At 43.8% G+C, this 13,296-nt stretch overlaps 1 long non-coding RNA gene and 1 pseudogene across 1 annotated transcript in view; both read right to left on the bottom strand.

The window, feature by feature from the left end:
• Positions 1-310: 310 nt before the first annotated feature.
• The window catches only part of LOC121830542 (uncharacterized), a 48,728-nt gene continuing 35,742 nt past the window's right edge, over positions 311-13,296 (bottom strand). Inside the window, exons 2-3 of the long non-coding RNA XR_013051964.1 lie at positions 7,177-7,400; positions 311-565 (exon numbers count right to left, since the gene is read on the bottom strand). This is a non-coding gene — a long non-coding RNA (uncharacterized LOC121830542). The remainder of the gene's footprint in view (positions 566-7,176; positions 7,401-13,296) is intronic.
• LOC102922025 (non-selective voltage-gated ion channel VDAC1 pseudogene) lies at positions 9,473-10,272 on the bottom strand (annotated as a pseudogene).

Genomic DNA, 13,296 nt, shown 5'->3' with positions numbered 1-13,296 from the left:
GCACAGACTCTGAGATTAATGGAGCCAAACTACAGTTGCTACTATTATTTTTCTATGGCATTATTGGGTTTTTTTTGTTTTTTTATTTACAATTTTAGCCTCCTAGAAAATTAATAGAAATGAAAAGTTACTTTGTGACAAGTTTTCTACATAATGTATCTAATGAACACTAACATTTTACCAGGTAATTTATTGTCACTGCGTTTTGTTTCTTAAATATATTTTGAGGCAAGTTCTTTCACCTTTGTTTTATGGACAGTGAAAGTGGGGGTCAGAGAACTTAAATGATTTAACTGTGAGTGCACAGTTGCCAAAGTGCTTTATAGAACCCATAACCTACCCACCATGAGTATAAAATGGCCCCAGCTGTTTCGACCAGTGTGAATGATGATACTGCTGGCTGTCGGACATAATGCTGGAGAGAAGGCTGGGCTGGCGCACAGTCTGTGGGCACGATGGTGCTGAGCGCCTCTCCTCTCTGGCTGTGATTTTCTACGTCGCTGCAAAAGGAGCTGGGCTGCTCTAAGTGCCCGTGTCCACTGCATCTGTGTCACGGCTTCCTTATCTGAAAAACAGAAATATGTAGCTGGCCTTGCCCTGGAAATTTGGAGGATGAAAGAGACTTTTTAAAGTGTGTTCTATTTACTGATTGTTGCATGACAACCCACCAAAGCAAAGCTTCAAGCACTAGCTGTAGTCTGTTTTTATGATGAGTTCAAGGTTTGGTAAGGCCCAGGGAGTGTGTTTTACTTAGCATCTCTCACTGAGTTGGTGGGAGAAAAGCTTTCTTGATAACCTATAGCCCAGGCTGAACTTGATCCTGCCTCAGTCTCCCGAGTAAGTTCTAGGGTATGCATGAGTTATCATGCCCAGCTGCTCCAGTCTTTATATGAACGTTTCGCCCTAGTTCCCTGGATATTCAAAGAAAGTTTGCAGCATGAAATAAATTCAACAAGAGACACAAACAGAAAAACTGACACCAGATGAAATTAATACTTCAAGGAAAGGTTAATTTTTTAAAAAATACAACTGGTGTCTCAACGGACCACACAACAGCTTCCACGATGATAAGAGTCTTCTTTATTTGTTTTATTTGTTTTGGTTTGGTTTTAGTTTTTCTCCTAAATTTGATTTTGTTTGGTGGGGGAGTTTGCAGGAGCAGAGAGAGGAACAGGCATAGGAAAAGTGGGATCAGCATGCATGATGTGAAATCCACAAAGAGTCAGCAAAAGTAAAATAAAAAATTTAAGAAAGGTACAACTGCTTCTAATAAGCATCCTCAGAATCGTTTGTGTTTATAAACTATTTAATACAGTGTTTACTGTGTTTTACAAACATGCCAAAAAGGAGTTGAAGGAAACAGAAGTCTTTTCAAAAACATTTATGACTGCAAAAAATTAAAATTAAATATAAATGCAAAAATATATCTTTACAAGGGCAAAGAAGAAAAGGCGAGAGATGTGAACACCAGTGCATGTGATCTGACTTCCAGAAACTGTGAAGGTGGGTGAGAGAGGGCACAAAGGAAAGGTCAAAATGCTAAAGACTGTGCCGCCACTGAAGGCCAATGCTTCCCCAGGAAGAAGTCACTTATTGTCCAGAATAATTCATTTTCATAAACCATTTATATTTCTGTGAAATTTCACATGAAGAATAAATAAGACCCTGAACATGTTTAGAGAAGAGACAAAATCTAAAAGAGATAGGTGCAAAGACGGGAGTTAGCGCCCTCTCCAGCCACGTCAACTGCTCAGAGAAACCAAACGTGTCTTCTAAACAGGGACCAGATAACTCAGGCCTCAGAGGAAAAGTCTCCCTCTGTTAGAAATCCTTTACCTTCCCCAAAGTGGTGAATGCTGGACCAGAACATAGAGACTTCAGATCCAGTTTCCAGTCTGCTGATCCTAAGAGGGCGGAGGCTTATGGAGAAATGGGAAAGAAAACCGAGGATGCCGTTCTCTTTCTCCATGCAGGAGAGATGTGTCTGGAACTCCCAGGAAGGGCGTGAAGCCTGGAGACTTCTCCACAGTTGGATCATGGTCCCAGGTAAGCAACAAACAAGAATACCGAGCTCAGGGGAGCTGAGGTGAAACAGTGCAAGAAGAGACAGGTAAGGGCCTCCTTCCCTGCTTGTGCTGGGTCTACAAAGCCTGTCCAGCCAACGTTTACAAACTTCCCAGCATCACATGCAATCCCAGAACTCATCACGTCAGAGATCTTTGGCTCAGGAAAATGACATTGACAGAATGCCAACGTTTAGATTATAGCAGAGTCCAGGAAGTAGCATGTCCTCTTCAGGCTGGAAAACGTGGAGTTTCCAGACTGAGAGGAAGTGCAATCTATATGTAATCAATTGTGTCTGAACCATTTGGTGAAGACTTTCTCTTCTGGTTTTTAATGGCCTACCTGATGGAGCTTTGAGTCCTTCAGAGGTCACAGGACAGAATTCATAACCAAAGACAAAAAAGGACCTAAAACACGCCTGCCTCACAATATAACCTTGAGATCTCAGTTAGGTGAGACTGATGGATTAGAAAGTACAACACAAAACCTAAGTTCCTAAAGACTGTTCTTTATTAACCTAAATGTTATCTTCTTTTGATTTCTCAAAAAAATGTGCAGAGTTCTATTTTGTAGCCCTCAGCCACAAAGTCCTTCCCAACACCGGCAACTCTAAGGACCTATGCCTGTTCCGCGTTGCATTCTCTTACTTTTTAAGTACAGAGAACATCCCCAGCACTGGGGCATCTCCAGACTGCAGCATTCACCCTCTCCTTTGATGTTCAAGCAACTTCCGTCTAGAGCTCACTGGATGGTAGACACCATTGGCTGATGGGAACCCATGGTCACCCCAGGCCAACATTAAGGTCAATTTTTCAATACCAAAGGATTCATTTCACTTCTCCAAGGATGCCACCTCCTATCCCTGAAATGACCTAAGTACTAAGCGCCCTCTTGATTATTAATGACCTAGGATTCATCAGTCCTCCAGGCTCATTATAAATTTATCCAAATTAAGGTAGTTGCCCTCATTCAACAAATCCCAGAAATCCAGAGCCAGTTGGAATAAAAGTAAAATATCAATTCCACATTCTTATAAATATTCAGAGTCTCATATTTTCTTCCACAGTTCGTCTTATTAATGTCAGCCTTCATAATTTATTGACCATGTAAAAATATTTTAGCATGGAAGGCGAAGAAAATGAGTGAGGATAAATCACACAAGGCTCCTGCACAGGCCATGGTGCTGTTCAGAAGACCTTGTTTCTAATTTTGCATCCAAGTGCCAGTGGAGACAAATCGGTCAGCAGTCCATCCTGGGAGCAATTCAAAAGCTCATTTACGTACTCCAAGGACGTTCCAGTGTTGCCAAAGGCCGCCAACGCACACTTGGTGACCTCAGGAAAATACAATACTTTAGAAAGGCTTCAGACCCTAAAATTCATCATCTAATTTCCTCTATCTTCTTTCCACGGGGTAGAAACATCTGTCAACACATGTGCCTTTGGCCTATTATTCTTCCTAATGTGGTTATTGAGGTCGACTCTCTTCATCCCGAAAGAGGAAAGTTATTCAGAAACATATGCAGGCCCCATGGGGTAGCACAAAATATGCAAGGGTTAAAGTCATCGCTGTCCCCACCACCACCCCATGAATCTACCTAGAGGGGAAACTAGGGGTTGTTTGAAGCAACATGGCTTTTTCCCATAATCCTATATATTAGGAATTAACATTGTGAAAGTTTGCTTTATTTATTTATTTCCCCCACAGAACAGCATATGTTACGCTTCCATTTGAAAGCAATCTAGAAAAGGGGCCTGCATGTGAATGCAATCGGCTGGGAGTTCACATTTCCCCCAGACAAAATTGTGAGCAAAACACATGTTTTTCCATCTAAGCTAGAAGATGGAAAATCGTGCATTATTTTTGAGGCTTTGGTGGCATGCCATTTAAAATCAATGCATATTTCTTCATGCACATTTTCACAAACGTCAATGCTGATACACCCACCGGGTCTGATGCCTTCAATCCCTCAGCACCTGGAGAGGTTGTACTCATGAAAATATTTTGCCCCATAACTTTTCAATTTGCTCCAGAGAATTCTAATTCTTTTTGACTAGTGATAAGTGAGAAACAGAATTTTCTATCTTTGTTTCCTATTGTAGGGGTAAGGTTCTGTTTTAAACATTTTATTTCTAATTCTGTGTCTATGTGTGTGTACATTCATGTGAGCATGGGTGAATCACAGAGACCTGAAGAGGGCAACAGATTCCCTGAAGCTGGAGTTACAGGCAGCTGTGAGCCCCCTGACTCAGGTGCTGGGAACCGAATTCAGGCCCTCTGTGAGAGCAGTAAGTGGTTCTTACCTGCTCAGCCATCTATCCAGCCCCAGATAGGATTTTTGTATAATTACTCTTGATATTGGTAGACCAAAAGCAGTTGCTTTACTCACTGTTATCAAAACTCCAGAAGGAAAGAAAAACTGCTCAGCACTCACATTTACAGGGACAGAGGCCAACCTGCCACAAGCTGACAATGCTGCATGTGGGTACTGCTTAGCTACAAATAAATCATAAGAGATCCTCTTTTTTTTTTTTTCAGAAAAAAAAAATCCCCCTTGTCTTTAGGAGGGGAAAATACAGCTTTTCTAAAGATTCTGGTTTTTTTTTAAGTGGGTGGGGGTTGTGGGCTGTGTTATACATATTGGAGAGTAAAGTTACCAGGAAGCCGATCAGACCCCTGATTAGAAATGAGAGAGAAAGGACATGCCCCATGAGAGATCTGTTCAGTCTGAGGAGTGGCAGGATGCCAGCAATGGATGTGTGCAGAAAGGCATTCCTCGGTGTATGGAGAACAGTCCACATAAGCTGGCTGCAGGCATCTGAAGGCACATAGAGCTCTGCCTTTCTTTCAAATCTGTGATTGGTTTTTAAAGCGATGCACAGAACAACCCACTGACCTAAGAAAATAAGTAACTTGAAACACAATGCCTGAGGCAAGCTCAGCAGTTTACAAAGTGCTAACTTTTGAAATCAAGAGCAAAATGTATTCTGTAATATGCCATTGGAATCAATGTGCCTTTATGCAGCTCTTTCAAATTATCATTTCTCATGCCATGTGCTAATAGCAGATGTAATCTTTCAAGATGACAACTTACACACACACACACACACACACACACACACACACACACACACACACACACACGGAGGGGAGTGTGTGACGTGGGGGGAGGTTATATCTGAGCTGTAGTCTCAGGAGCAAAGCCTCTCTATACAAAATTTGCCAGTATCTCCTCACTCACAGCTTCGCATTAGAGGCCCACGGTGAGCTTGGTCTCCACTGCAAATGAGCACAGTACACATAAACTAGGAAGGCAAATGGACCTTCCCTTCCACTCATTCTCAGTGAAAGGGGACACGGAATGAATAAGCTTCACTGGGGATCAGAAGAAACTCAGTACTGGAACCACCCAGGGAGGCTCAGCCACCATGCTTTGTTCTGGAGTTTCAGAGCACAGAGTGAAGTTGGTGGTGTGCTAGTGTGTCGTTATAAAGACAGATTTTAGTCCTTCATATGTATTCCCAGTAGAAAAAGTATCCCTTCATTAATTTCTAAAATGGTTCCTCTTCAAAATTAACAAGGTTGAGGGGATGGATCAGTGGGTAAAGCTGGGTGCAGCAGCTCACATCTGTTATCTTTCTGTCCCCGTGGTGAGATGGGGGCTGAGATAAGAGAACCCGCAAAGCTTGAGGGAGCTAGCCTGGCATTCAGAGTGGAAACAAGAGACTCTGTGTCAAACATGGTGGAAGGTGATGAACTGACGCCCAGGTCGTCCTCTGACCCCCACACCTGCACTGTGACAGGTATGTTTACATGCATGTGAGTTTGTACACGTTATGCACATACACACATTGCACACACTCAAAGATAATGAATAAAAGAAATTGGGCCTGTTGATGGCAATTTAAAAGAAATTAAAAGGAGGGCAAGAATCTGGGAGGGGTGAGGACATGCAGGGTGGATCTAGAAGGAGTTAGGGGCAGGAGGGGGCAGGTGAATATGTTCAAAATACATGGTATGCATGTATGAAAGTTTTTAAAGTTAACAAAAGTATATTATTTTAAAATGCAAAAAAGAAAAGGGAAAATTATAACAACCAAAAGACTAAATGGTTCAGATCTTTACTGGAATGAGTAACATGGTTTACCTGCGAATAATGTATTAATATTAATAATCACACTTGAACAGAATTACCACAGCACACAGTGTGTCTGTCCACAGATCCTCACTAGCGGTCAGTGAGGCTTTCAGCCCAGGGTGATGGGGTTTGTGCCTGGGAAAGTCTGTTATTGTATCACCTCCTTCCCACACTTGGCAACTTGGACTTGGCATCACGGCCTGAGTTCTCTCCTCACGGTGTCTTCTGTTTCGCCCTTCCATATCTGTAAACCCAACAAAGATGGCAGGCCCTGTTTCTGTGTTCTTGGTAACTCAAAGTGTAATCCTTCAGAAAGTCGCCTGTAACGAGATCACCAAATACACACCCATCGAATGTTCTTACCGTTAGTCACTAATTGCTGTCACAAGCTGCTGTTCATGAACACTCCAAACTGTAGGAATTGTTTGTGCAGTGACACCCCAAACTTATGACTTGGGGTGCATGCTTTTGTCTGAAGAATCTGTCACCCCCAGGTAACTTTCCTCTGTCCAGCATGCCCACAGTGTCCCCTAAGCTGAATCACAAACAGCTATAGAGCTAAATAATTACCGCTGAACTCCAAGCTTAAAGAACAAAGATCCCCACTGGTGGTAAGTCACTGTAGGTAAGGACTTTGCACTTGCCTTTTTATCCTCTGGTGAAATCCTCTGAATCTGTGCCTGAACTTATACTGTTGAGTCTGTATTAGAAGGGAGCTGAATTTGAGGTGTCAGCCCCTATTCTGGATGCTCACTGTCTCAGTGGTGCTGAGTTCATGGAGCATTATTAGGTGGTATTTCTCCTAAAATTATCAAACAAGTCAAAAGCTTGTGCTGCAAGTGCAGGGGAGCCTTAAAACCTAGGTGAGGGCTGGATTTGTCAGATCAGTGGCAAGGACCACAGGCACATTTGACAAACACATCAAAGGGAATCAGTGGTGACAAGAGCTGTCCACGATGCTGGCTGGCACTCACCGGGGCCTTCAGTCCTGGGCACTTCCAGCAGACTCTGACAGTGTTAACCGCAGCTACAGAACATGGTAGCCAGGAGTGGGCAGGATGGAGAAGAATCTGGGATAACGGGCAGAAATCATCAGCTTTTACGAGGAAGGTGGCAGAGCCGGCAGCGGAGGAGAATGGAGTGGGAGACAAACATCACTGTCTGTGACTTCTGTCTGTGCCGCCGCCAGACTTGGGAGCTGTGGAAAGAAGAAAGTTTCACTTTTAGCTCTTAGGTGAATAGACATAAGCTTTATGTCACGGAAGCCCCGTCCAGAGTGCCTGAGAATGTTCTGTTTCGGACTTGGTGCTTAAGCAACAAAAAAAGTGGCCATGAAATCAGTTTACTCCTCGTGATCAGCATGGAGCCATCTGAATTTGGAAAAACCATTTTCTAGAGAGCAGGAATGGAGTCTTGGAAAGATTTAAGAAATTTGCCCAAAGGCACACACGAATAACCCAGCTAGGATGTGAATGCAGATCAAATGCCAACCTGCTGTTCTTCCATAACACACAATGGCCCTTGGGAGCCCAAGACAAAGGACAGAAATGCTGACCAGAAATGCCCCACTCCTTGCTCAGCCCTGGCCCCTGCAGAGGCAAGCTGATGTTGAGCAAAATCTCCACCATTAGGGGCTCAGAAACCATCCCTTCCTGGAACCCAAACCCTGCGTCTGAGAAGCTGTGGACACCCCTGTCCATGCCAAGTTCCCCTGAACTAAGGAGGGTGGCTGGGTGTGAAGAAGGCAGTAATCATCCATGGAGGAGGAGAAGGACTCAGCCCAGGAATTGAGCCTGCTGTACATGTAAGTGATTCTGGCAGAAGCACCATGGCTGTGGCACTGGGACATTCATGCCCCTCACATTGAAGTAAAAAATAAAAATAAACAGATTGCCTGGAACTCTTCCAGTGCCCTCTCGCTCTGCCTGCTCTCCAGCTCTCGGTCCCAAATGTAATTTCCCTGCTAAGCGTTTGCAGAGACCAGGTGAGGTATGTGACACAGGGCCATGCAGTGATCTGTCTCTCAAGCGTTGGGAAAGACATGGTGATATTGGTTACTGCAGCTCCACCAGGAAATCAGCCATTTCCAAAGGAGAACCAGTCTCCCAAAGAAACCTAGCTAGGCACAAGAAGGGAGAGCCATGAGGGAACCTTCTGGTGTCCAGTCACATGGTTCAAGAATGAAGAGCGTTTGGAAGAGTCCTAAGAATGGGGTGGATGATGAAGGTCACTACTTATTTCATAAGGATTTTTTAATGTTTCAATATTTCATTCATTTTATTTTCAGTGATGTTAATTAATTATAACATTTGAAGGGGAGGAGCTAATTTCACACAAAATAAAGGAGTTTATAATGGACCCATTAAACTGCTAGAAAATAGAGTTGTGAGGCTATAACAGAAGTTGGTTTAGATTCCTGGTGTTGTTATGGTGTGACCACAATCACCTGTCCTGGCTCAGAGATGGAGATTCCAGAAGCTATTTCATACTCTGGTGTAATGGCAGAAAAAAAGAATAGGAAGGGGGAAGGGAGGGAGGGAAGGAGGGAGGGAGGGAGGGAGGGAGGGAGGGAGGGAGGGAGGGAGGGAGGGAGGGAAGAGAAAGGAAAGGAAAGAAAAAGAAAGCAACACCACAGCACACCACACCACAGCACAGCACACCACCCCACCCCACACCACACCACACCACCCCACACCACACCACACCACCTCACCCCACCCCACACCACCCCACACCACAAGAAAGGATTAAGTCTTGAATGACCGGCTCCATCATGCCCACCCTCTCTACCCTAGAATGGCACAAAAGAAATAGCTAACCACACCCTGAAGACTGCTCTTGTAAAACAGGTGACTGCTGGGCTAGAATGGGAACAGGCATGGAGATCTGTCTAAAAACATTCCTTTCCCGTAGGTGTGTGCCTGTTTCTCAGCAGTTAAGAGTAGCACACCAAGGTCTGATGCTCAGGAAGTCACAGCTTCATCTGTGGACTCCAGACAGATTTACAAAAGGCCCACACATTCCCAGCTTCCACTTGCAACCTGAAATCTCCAGAGAGGCTCCTCCCCAACCCACATCTACCCTGGAATTGGGTTTCTTCTTTACCTCTGAAATGGTAACACCTTAAAGCCCAGTCTTCCTTAGTCTGGTGATCTAACATGACCTTTATCAATTCTCACATCCCCAACACACAACATTAGAAGTCACACTAAATTCTGAAAGTAGCTATGCTGCAAAGTAGTTTAAAATGAACAATTGTACAATGTTCATTTATGCCTGGAATCCCAGGCCACACCAAGTTTTGGCCACCGCATTGATGTGCTTGCCATCACACGGAGCTCAGAGTGTCAGTCTGACGCCTGACTCTCGGGTCTGAGTGAACCCTAATCTGACGGGGCTGCAGTACTTCCTATTGGCTAAAGAGCAAGCGTGGGGTCCACTTGACACTCGGCTGCTATTCCAAAGCAAGTGCTACTGCTTCCTGTTGTCCAGGCGAGTGGACAGCGGTCCCCACCTTCTTGCTCACCAAACTCTGTCCTGTCATTCATGTTAGTATGAAGCTGGAATTCAGCCATCTTATAGCCAACTGCAAAGTTGCTCTGGGTCACTTGGGACTTCAAGGTTTCAAAATTCATCTGGTAGTCAGCCAACGCTCATAGCCCAGCACCAGAGGGCCCAGAGATGTCAAAGTCAACATACAGCCCAGGTTGATATACTCCCTCTTGTACCCTGTCTTGATTTTGGTATTTTTCCCCCAGGGTTAAGTCAGAAGGGTGAATCAAAGGTCAGTTTCAGTCCGCATGCAAGCTGGTCTTCCACAGTGAGCGCGGTGCCCAGGGTGCTGTCTGTACGGCACTTGTTTGTATATTCCAGGCCATGCTTGGTCCACTGTACTTGGTCTCTGGGCTGTAGTTCACATTGGTGTGCTCAGTGTTGGCTGAGCCTTAGCTGGTAAATTCCAATCCATTCTCAGACTTTATTTTCAAATCAAGTTTTATTAAGCCAAATCTGTAGCCATCAGTAAAGACATCCCTGGTGGACTTGCCAAGACCAGCATGTGTGGAAGGCATAGCTGTCTTCTCAGATGCAGTGATGGAAGGATCCAAGGCAGCTATGGTGGGGGCCGCAGGGAAAAGGATGGGAGTGTCATAGGTAATCCTAACACCAACATCACAAAACTGCTCTTAATGTCCCATTACATCGAAGTTACAAAGAATATCTGTAAAAAGTTAGGATCTTTGTAAAAGGTTTGTAATCTTTTATTTGTGTCTTTTCATAGTTAAGTTTGTGCAGGAAGTACTTCCATGTTGACAGGCCATTTAGATCCCACTCCACTCTCTTCCCTAGGCTTTAAATGTATCCTCACAATTGCTCACAAATTGCTTGCAAAGTATTTTGGAAGTAATAGTTGAAATTCGTTCAGCATTTCCTCTGCACTATGTGAGGGTTCTATTGTGTAACTTAATCTTTCACAAAGTTTACAACCTTTTTCCTATCTTATCAGCATCAATTGAAATAATAGAGTGGCGATTGATTTAAAAGTTATCATATTATTGCAAATCCTCTGGGAGGAGCATTGTTCAAAACACTTTCCATACACAGACCAACTCTATGAAATGAGGTGCACAATTCACACATGGAATGTTTGGCGAACAGTGCTGAAATCCTTTGTCTCAAATCATGCAGTTAACAGAGGTTAAAACTCAATCGGTTGACTCTCAGTGCCTACCATTTCAAGCTATGTAGCATGTCCTCACAGTGTAGAAGTGTTTAGACACAGGAAGAGTCCAGCAACCCATCGAAAGGAACTGTCAATGAGAACACATCCCACAGGGCTTGCTTTGCTTTGCTCTGTTTTCTGGGCTAAATCCTGTGGTTTTCTCTCTACTTCCTCGGGTTGCTTTTCTAAGGAGTGTTTCTTCAGTACCAAGATGCTACCATGAGGCACACGTGCTAGCTGTCTTGTGAACTCTCACCAAGCCCCCGCCCCCGCTGACTCCCCCTGTGTACCTACATGGACAGGGGCTATTTTAACCCAAGGCTTTCCTTTCGGGGCACATTGCCAGACTGGGGCTGGAGTGTCAAAGTGAAGTCAGACTTTGAAAGGAGCAAATAGTGAAAACAAAACTGACACTTTGAGTTAGGAAATATAGCTTGAAATGTAAGCTTAATTTCACTAATGGGACAAAGAAGTCTTGATTTAGGAGTTCTGTTTCCTAAGTCACCTAAACAATTGAGTGCATATCCTACTTGACTTATCCAACTGTGAATTTCCACTGGTTTCCTTCAGGTAGGAAACGTAAATGCACAGAGCCATGGGAACAGCAACCTGTTCACGGACAGATCATTAGTTCCCTGTTTCTCAGTCTTTACTCCCGAACATTATACCAGTTTGTATTTCTTTGATGACAATATTAAATGAGACTTATAAAACAATGCAGGCCACACACTGCATTATTTATGTTCCGTGCTTTGGATTGAACCCACAAGTCATCTTTTGCTCCTAGAACTGTGTTCTACAATTTTGTTCATTGTTTACAGCCCTTGAAATGATGATTAGTTTGGGAAAAGGAGAGACAGCTCAGTGGTCAAGAGCACCTGTTGACCTTTCAGAGGACCCAGGTTCATTTCCCAGCACCCACATGGTGCCTCCTAACCACCCATAACTTCAGTTCCAGAGGACCTGAACTCTTCTGAGCACAGGCACACACGTACATGCAGGCAAAATGCTCATACACAGGAAACTGATTAAATCTGAAAAGTAAAATAAATAAAAATAAAACTCCAAAGGGTTTGCTATGGGCGAGGGTCAAGTTCTGTTTTTCTGTATACTCAAATCCAAGTGTCTCAGCACCTTTTGTTGCTGTCTCCAGTGTATTATTTTCGATATTTGGTCAGGCATGGAAATGTAAGAGCTGGGAAACACTGTCCTCTGGACATGACAGGGCTGCTGTACTCACAGAAGCTGTGACTGCCTTCATAAGGCCAGACAGAGTCATGACAGTTAGAATGCCATCCAGGATCTGGAGGGGCTCCCGGTGACCCATCCCTCGCTGAAGAGCTATTGCCAGTCGACGAAGGAAACGTCACTTTTATTTGGGGATGTGGCTATGGCAGGTTGCCCATGCCCCAGTGGTCTGCTCCATACCCACACATGTATGGGCAGCACTAACTGGACTCAGTGCATGAAAAGTGAATACTTTTAAATGGATATGAAGTTAAGCGGGAACTGTGTTGAGAGGGTTCTGGGGGAAGCTGGAGAAGGGGAGTAAATATCATCGACTTATTACACATATGAATTTTTCATAAATTTCATACATACGAAATTTTCAAAGAATAAATTTGAAATATTTTTTAAAACCCTGATGATCATATTTTCAATGCAAGGTAAAAAATTTTAATGCAAGCAAACAATTACTTTTCAACCCTTTCATGTTGTTTTCTGTTGCTTGCTGAAGTGAAATGCAGGTGTTCCCTTCTGAGGCCCTGATCCACCGAGGCATCTCCCTAGCCCCAAATGGGTCTGATTTTGAGGGCATGAGTTCCTAGTGCTTTAATTGAACAGATTGCATTTTGTACCTTCTTTTATTGAATTTCATCATTTTTACATTTGTTTATCTATTGTGTGCATGTACACATGTGGACACGTGCATGACATGGTGTACCTGTGCAGATCCTGTAGGAATAGAGTCTCTTCTCTCCACCCAGGCAAACTACAGCACCCTGCCCTCAAAAGCTGCATTTGATTTCACTTCACAGGGTCTTACTAAATCCAGATATTCATATTTGAAAAATCATATTTCAAGTCTGTCTGTTGTCAGAATTCCACATTCTTACCGTCATTCCTGCAGGCTCCAGTGAGAGGCTCAGAGTGTGTGTCAAGTGTGTGAGACCGTTGGGAGAGGAGAGAGAGAAAACGAGAATGCATCCCCAGGATAGACGTTCCTCTGTCTCCAATGGGGTCACAGACTCATAAGTTTATTTAAGTCAAAAAAGACTTGGAACACTGTTACTTAATCTACCAAGAGTAAGATGATTTTAGGGTGATGGCCTGTGGCGAACGAGATGTCATCTCTCTTTATCACAAGGTTGGG

Source organism: Peromyscus maniculatus, chromosome 6, assembly GCF_049852395.1.
Source record: "Peromyscus maniculatus bairdii isolate BWxNUB_F1_BW_parent chromosome 6, HU_Pman_BW_mat_3.1, whole genome shotgun sequence".
Taxonomy (NCBI): Eukaryota; Metazoa; Chordata; class Mammalia; order Rodentia; family Cricetidae; genus Peromyscus; species Peromyscus maniculatus.
Note: the sequence above shows the minus strand (reverse complement) of the source record. Positions and strands in the feature narration are given on the sequence as shown.